The sequence below is a fragment of the Podarcis melisellensis genome (assembly GCF_964234715.1).
Source record: "Podarcis melisellensis genome assembly, chromosome: 7".
NCBI classification, from domain to species: Eukaryota; Metazoa; Chordata; class Lepidosauria; order Squamata; family Lacertidae; genus Podarcis; species Podarcis melisellensis.
In genome coordinates this window covers 62,392,754-62,400,887 of record NC_138539.1, presented here as the reverse complement: position 1 = coordinate 62,400,887, position 8,134 = coordinate 62,392,754, and the positions used below count along the sequence as shown (strand labels likewise).

Sequence of the window (8,134 nt, the reverse complement as noted above, 5' to 3'; positions counted from 1 at the left end):
AAAACAGCAAGGACTATCAACACTCTTGTCAAGTCTTAAGACACTGGCCAGATATTCCAATACCATTCAGATGCTGATGGACTCCAACACCCATCATCCCTGACCACTGGCCCTACTGACTAGGCTGATGGGAGTTTTAGTCCAAGAGCATCTGCAGGGCACTACATTGGCTACCCTGTCATTAGGGAAGCCTACACTGATAGTTCTCCTCACAGAAATCTGATAGGAAACCCATAACAGTTGAATATATATAAATGTGCATTTTCTCTCTCTCTTGAAATTCATATTAGGATACATTTGGATTACAGAGAACTGTGTCACAACATTTGGAAAAATGGAAAATCCCATACAGTGGTACCTCGGGTTAAGAACTTAATTCATTCTGGAGGTCTGTTCTTAACCTGAAACTGTTCTTAACCTGAGACACCACTTTAGCTAATGGGACCTCCCGCTGTTGCTGCACCGCCGCCACACGATTTCTGTTCTCATCCTGAAGCAAAGTTCTTAACTTGAGGTACTATTTCTGGGTTAGTGGAGTCTGTAACCTGAAGCGTCTGTAACCTGAAGCATATGTAACCTGAAGTGTCTGTAACCTGAAGCGTCTGTAACCTGAGGTACCACTGTGGTTCTGATCTGCAAGTTTTTTGTTTCAATTTATTTTTGTTTTATTTAATCATATTCTTCACGTTATTCATGATATTATGTCCTGATCTTGCCAATATCAAATTCCTTCAGCATTTCTACATTTTCTGTCCTGGTCCAGCTGTTTAGCCCACCAGTAGGTCAAGGGAATTATGCTGGGTCCCCAAGGGCATGGTGGGAGCAGCATGGATTGGAAAGGGTTGTTATTATTGGGGGTGGGGGAGTGTGATCAGCTGCAGGTGGAAATCTATAGTTTTCACTATTTGCAAAATGGGTGATTCAAATCAATGTTTTGTAAGGCAATGGTATGAATGTGAAGTTTTTTTTTTTTTTACTGTATGTTGAATGTTAGGATGCTGAACAAAAAAACTGTACAGAGAAACTCTATACGGATCCAAGATTCACACAGAGATTATTATACAGGGCCTTCTCGGTAGTGGCTCCCACCCTGTGGAATGCCCTCCCATCAGATGTCAAGGAGATACGTAACTATATAATCTTTAGAAGACATCTGAAGGCAGCGCTGTATAGAGAAGTTTTTAATGTTTAATGTTTTGTTGTGTTTTTTGTATAGGCTGGAAGCCGCCCAGTGTGGCTGGGGCAAAGCAGTCAAGTGGGTTGGGTACTATTATTATTATTATTATTATTATTATTATTATTAGGCAACCCCCAAATTATATGGTAGTTGATAGTAGCATTGTACCAAGTGGCTTCCATTATTGAGCTATGTGGTCCTCTCCCTTTCCTTTTTTGTTGTTTCCATGTTGCAAACAGCTTGAAAAGATTCTGCTGTGGAATTGTTGAGTCATTGGAAACAATTGTTGTGACTGGCAGTCTCATCCGATGGCTTCCTTGAAGTTGGCTTCGGGTCAAGCAAAGGCACGCCGGCCGCAAAACCACATGTCCCTGATGCCATATGAAGGGAATCAACGAGTCTTCCCAGTTCTAACTAGGTGCAATCATTTTATTGCTTCATAAACTCACTACTCGGTGTTTAGCAAAGAGAGCACCAACTCTGTAATTACTTTGGTTCATGTCGAGTCTATTCGATGGGATCCTGTTTATCCATTTCTGTGGGTGGTTACAAGCCATGGCGTAAAGGTAAAGCGTTTTTGCTCTTCGTCTTCAGTGCTGCTTTAACCTGTTCTTTGCGAACTTGTATAGGAGAGTCTAAGACAATTCTTGCTTTACAGGATCTGTGTTGAACTGAACTTTAAAAGAGGCTGCCACTCCTGAGCTTTAAAAAGAGACATATATCTGATCCCACACGCAGATGTACATCATGTTCCTCACAGGTATGTGCACATCTTGTACTCGGGTATTACGCAATTCTTTTTATTTGTGTTTCCTTGACTTTATTTATGGATTCCAACGTTCTGCTTCCTTATCTTGCATTTCACTCATGGCGGGGAAAAATGTCGACAAGAAGCACGTGCGTCAGGGAAGGGGTAAGGGAGTTGAGTGACACAGGTGAGAAAACCGTGAGAGAAAGATGGGTGACAGCGTCGTCGGAGAGACGTGAAAAAGCAGCCTGTGTGAGAGAGGGAAGCTGGCAAGGGAAGATGGGAGAGGTGGTGAAGTGACAGACAAGCACACCAAACAGAAAGAGATTAGTTACAGACAGAGGTGACAGACAGACGTGCCCACAGATAGAGATTAGTGACGCCACTGCAATTACCTGCTTTTGATTGCAAAATTGTCCAGCCTTGTGCTATGCTTTGCTCCAAAAATGAGCACCGTATACCCTGAAAATTATTCTCTGTTTTGGATCGTAAACAGGGATGGCGGAACTCGTCACCCTCCCTTCCAGGCTCCCAGACCATGGGAAACAAAGTTTTCCTAGGGAACCTGAGCTCTGGAAATGATATGCCCTGGGGGTTTTTTGCGCCTGGAATTCCTACTTGTCAGCAACCGGGGAAGGAAAAATGGCCCTGATTTCTGAACAGGGTCACATTCCTATGTGTTCATTCCGAATGAATGAACCTCTTTAATGATCTCTTCCTCATCTGGGATTATCTCCTCCTTATTTTCATACTTAGTTTGCTCTGGCAATTTAATTTGCACTTACTAGTGCCATCATTTCCATTTCGCAGATGGGGAAAATGGAGGCTCAGCTGCCACCTTATCCAAGACAATTTAAGAAGCCCATAGCTTGGATGGGGTTGACGTGCAGTATTCTGCCCCCTGGATCTGAGTACCGTCCACTTCAAGGTCTTAAAGGTCTGACACCCAGTATTAGAGGCTCACAACAAAGTGAGAGATCTGCACCTGCATTTTTCTGCATTAATCTGTGGGTTAAAAATCCAAATGAAAATTCATATTTAAATCCATATTTATATAGCCACAAATATTTCTATGCATTTTTTTAAAAAAAAATTATCCTGACACATAAACACGTATGCATGCTGGTATGTTTTTGAGCCTAGAATGATTGACTCACCACATCCAGAGACATTTGCAGTCCAAAGGGAACCAGTGTGGTACTGTGTGCTAGAAAAAAGATGGGAGAGAAAGAGAGACTGGGCATATATTGTGTCTGTTGCTGGCAGATGGGAGAGAAGGGATGTACGCATTAGCATTTGCCTGCCATAGAATTGGCGACAGGCCTCTAGAGCTTATAATGTTGTGTTTATGGTTGTAATGATAAACTATTAACATAATGCTTGAAAGTGTTACCAAAGAATACCTGCATCCTGTATCAGACCCTCCAAGTGTCCCTATTTTCCAGGGATATCCCTGATTTAGGGAAGCCATTCCACTTTCTGATTTGATCCCATAATGTCCTACTTTCCATTGGAGAAATGTTGGAGGGTATGGAGTTATCTGACCCCAGAGCCATCTGAACACAATCCTGTATAGGGAATTCATTTTTTATTAATATTTAATGTTTTATTATGTTTTTATACATGTTAGGAGCTGCACAGAGTGGCTGAGGCAACTCAGTAAGATGTGTGGGGTATAAATAGCAAAAATATCATTATGGAATGGGACATCCCTATTTTCATCAAACAAATGTAAGGAGGGTATGCTGTATCACAAGGGTCCAAGGGCCTCATTCTTATGAGGCCAAATCTCTGAGCAGGTCCAAATTATATTCATGAAGTTGGTGCTTTTTTGAACAGCAGCAATGCACACACACACACACAGAGAGAGAGAGAGAGAGAGAGAGAGAGAGAGAGAGAGAGAGAGAGAGAGAGAGAGAGGGGCGGGAGGGAATGAATGAAGGTATCTACAAATGCCTGGTTTACATTCAAACTTTTGTTGTCATGAAACTACTTCGATTCATTCTCTGCAGTAAAAAACCCCTGGAATTATAACAGCATATTGGACTGCTATAGAGATGGATCCAATTGCAACCTGAATCTCTCTTGTGAGCATCAGCAATATTTGAGCAAGAAGACCATTCCTGCTAATTTTGCTGCTCGACTGTTCTATATCACCGGGATAGGGAGCATATTATGCCTGCCTTCTCCGGTAGTTCTTTTCTTCGGTAATACTCATTTCTTGCAGTGCAAGACAAGATGCTAAATTTATATCATTTGTCTCCAGCTAGTGGGTCATGACCTGCAAGGAGGTCACGTCACATCCTGGCCTGAGATGTGCTGCATTAGCAGTGCTATAACCATGTTGAAATGGAAAAGATGGGGCTTTTTTAAGGAAAGAAAAGGAAAGAGGAGGGGCATCAGGACAAAAAGGAACACACACAATCAAAATAAACCAAAGTGGATTCCATGGTTGCAGAATAGATTAAAGCAAGGTATCCCAGGGCTCAGCTTGACTGATAAAGAAAAGGTGATTTATACGCTGTGTATGTGCGTTAGAACATTGTGACCCACCGGATGGCGATGTGGAGTCCCTTTTTTCTCTACCTGTTTTCCCTGTTTAAATTTACAATACTTTAAAATGAAATGTTTCTTTGATGTGTCTAGATCCAGGCCCAGACTTCCTCTGAGGGATTTTCCAGTTGGCATGGCTAGTGCTCCTATCAAGTGCCTGGTCTTGCTACAGAATGGTAAGATGGGAAGGACCACTGATGTGATTGCTTCAAGATGGCTCTCCAGTGCAGAGCAGACTGTGTTCCCAGGAGGTCCTCTGTATTCCCAGGAGCGATGGACAATGAAGCCTGCTAGTGTGCAAGTGGTACAAGGTAATAAATACACTACCCCGTGGCAGGGGTAGTAATGATAATAATAATATACCGGTAATAATAATTTATTATTTATACCCCACCCATCTGGCTGGGTTTCCCCAGCCACTCTGGGTGGCTTCCAACTGAATATTAAAAACAACACAGCATCAGACATTAAAAACTTCCCTAAACAGGGCCACCTTCAGTTGTCTTTTAAAAGTAAAATAGTTGTTTATTGCCTTGACATCTGCTGGGAGGGCGTTCCACAGGGCAGGCACCACTACTGAGAAGGCCCTCTGCCTGGTTCCCTGTAACCTTACTTCTTGCAGCGAGGGAACAGCCAGAAGGCCCTCAGTGCTGGACCTCAGTGTCCGGGATGAATGATGGAGGTGGAGACGCTCCTTCAGGTATACATAAGTAAGCTTATGTCTTTGCTACTTTTGTAGCTGTCCAGAAGAGCTCTTCAGAGTGGTCAAGGGTCACAGCCAGGACCCTCTGAGGCCCACTGTGAAAAATTTGCCTTTGGAGGATAAAGTCACTTGCTTTCACTCTGAGTTTGATGTCACAGTTGGCTCAGTTTCAGCTGAGGCATCCAGAGCTCCATCTGGCCATGTTGTTTGGAGTGAGTCTTAGTTATTGAGGGCTGAGGATGTACAGTAGATGAAGTGCTTGAATGAGTGTGGACTGCTGCTTGCTTTCTCAACCCTTAGCCAGTTTGAATCTTAAAGTTACTTGAAAAAGAGATGGAAAGAAGATAAAGTCCCTACCAGAGAGGAATGAAAGGTTAAGCTGATGGACTGTGCTGAAATGGCAAAGCTGACTGGAAAACTCGGGAACCAAGAAGACAAAAACTTTTTAAAAATAATGGGAAAATTTATAAGTTATTTAGGAGACCACTGCAAGCAGATGGGAACATTAGCAGGGTTTTACTCTCACTTGTAATGTAACAAATACCATGGATAATATAGATTATGGAATAATATGCAGTTATAAATGTGGAGAATAAGACCCACGGTGGGGGTGGGGGGAAGTCGTGAGATTCAGAGGAATCTATGGATATGCATTTGGTTTGTCATAATTTTGTTTGTAAAATCAAATAAAAATTATTTTTAAAAAATTAAAGCTAGTTGAAAAATGTTGATTGGGTGAGTCCAGGGAGTTGGTATATGCCTCATTGTGGGGAGAGGTTGCTTCTCTTGGCTTGAAAGAGAGAGAGGTGCACGAACCTCTATGGAGTATCCTGTGAGGAGAAAAGCTGCCTGGAGTATAATTTGGAGAAGGGAAAGACTGGCTAGAGAAATAAGTACGCATTCTGCCTTTCCCTGACTGTACTCCTGCTGTAATGCAATGGGTAGTATAATTCCATACATTATGCCACTCCATGCATGATCCTATCTAGCAAAGTGCTATTTTATGGGAAATAGACAAGCCTGGGCCTATCGTTAACCTGAGGTTTCTTAAAACATATTTTGGCAATGAAGTGGTTTAATGAAACACACAGCATGTGGGTGAGGCTTCAAATTGTTCTCATGTCTCCTCTTTGTCTTAGTGAAGACTGAAAATTGGGGGGAACTCCTGCAGTTTATAAATATTCCCATTGCAACACTGCAATTTTTTTTATCAGAATAGATTGTTATCACATGCTGAAAAGTAGCACCATGTTGTCTATGTGGGTTTCTTGTGGAGAACCTGAAAAGGGAGAGATGCAATTCAAAGGCCGCCATTTGTGGGGAAGAAGGGGGCTAAAAAAACCAAAGGAAAATGCGGGTGCAATGAGGTTACGTTGGAAGTGACTACAATATGTGAGACCATTGAACATGTTTGCTGCTTACATGGTGCAGAAATTAAGGCTAGGTGCCTTAACCTGCTTCTCATTTATTTATTTTTTAAAGTGTGGATCGTTCCACTCATGCAGCAGACTTCCACAGACCATACTTCTCTTCTCCTATCGCCTACAACCCCTTCACACACCTTCAAGATCTGCTCCAAAGAGTTGGGGGACCCTCGGGAGCAGATGCTTATATCTCCTTTTGTATGAGAATTCAGAAATAATTCCTCGAGCATTGCTAGGGTTGGCCAACACTTGTCAAAATCAGCACCTGGAAATGAGCAAAGCACTTCCATGAACTCTCACCCACCAATAAGCTGCCATCTCCTTTGTGAACCAGCTGAAGTTCCCTGCTTGAACATGGTGCTATGTTCAAAGGGTGAACTTGAGTATCTTTCCTGCTACCAACCTACCATGTGGGAGATGTGCAAATTTTCTACTTCCCCTTACTTTTTTTTACCACACAGAGCCTTCCTTAGGCTTCCCATCTACTGGTACATCCTTCTTCATCATCATCATCATCATTATAGGACCTCCTTGAGTAGGGAATAAGGATGCTTTGAAGCAATTTCATATCACAACCACTGTTTAAACTTCAAAAGTCCTCCACATCTTTATTTCACTTTGGGTTGGAACTGAGACGTGTTGGTTGGGGTGGGGGGTGGGGAAGCAGGCAGCACAGGCCCGGATTTGGCCCAGGGGCTGCCAGTTACTGATCCATCCCATGCACTATTGGAAAATGACAGGACTTGCTAATGAACATGAGTGTGACTCTTCCTGCACTAATGTCCAAGCAGCAGCTGAGCCTCATTTGCATCTCTCTGCTAAATGGTTTAATTAATTTTCCATAGTGCTTACAGACTAGTTTTAATTAGCAGTTAAATCCATTCTGTTAACAGGGGGAAAAATTGTAAGGTGTTTACTAGCATGCAAATCATAACGGCGCCTTCTCAAGGCTCAATTCAAACAAAAGTTCCAAATCATTGATTCTGGATTTCTGGAGGCCTTACTAAGAAAAAAGTGCATCTTCTTCTTTTCACATCAATAAAACATCGTGTTTTATGATTCATTAACCAGCACACCTTCCCCTCCTTCTCCTTTTTCGTCTGTGTCCCTGCTTCCCCAATTTGGAGGGGATGACAGCCCATGAAGTAGTAATAAGGCAGGGCGGACCTTGCTAATATGGCACCCTGTGCAAGGCCAAACTTTGACAGGCCTGCACAGGCCTCATGGTGCCTTCCTAAAGCTGGGTAAGGGAGGTGCCAGGCTTTGGTCTTCTAGGATCCTGTCAGAGCCCCCACACCTCCTTCCCAAAGCCCAGTGCTTAAGGAGCTTTGGGAAGGAGGCAGGAAGGCACCCCCTTGGCCCCTGCACCCTGTGGGGCGAAACTGGCTGTGCTGCACTGAGGCCACCACTGAACAGGGAATCCAATAGACATTACTTGGAGGACGGTGTGTTTCACTAAACAGGCTGGTGCCACCAGTGGTTGGGACACTCAGCCTCAAACCAAGAGGGCTCAGCACTAGTTTGCCTTG

General features: G+C 43.2%; 1 long non-coding RNA gene across 1 annotated transcript; it reads left to right on the top strand.

Moving 5' to 3' along the window:
• The first annotated feature begins 1,469 nt into the window (after window positions 1-1,469).
• Window positions 1,470-5,836, top strand: LOC309373817. The gene is made up of 4 exons (XR_014170177.1): window positions 1,470-1,743; window positions 1,836-1,937; window positions 4,572-4,789; window positions 5,218-5,836. It is a non-coding gene; the product is annotated as an uncharacterized lncRNA (long non-coding RNA).
• Window positions 5,837-8,134: the final 2,298 nt, after the last annotated feature.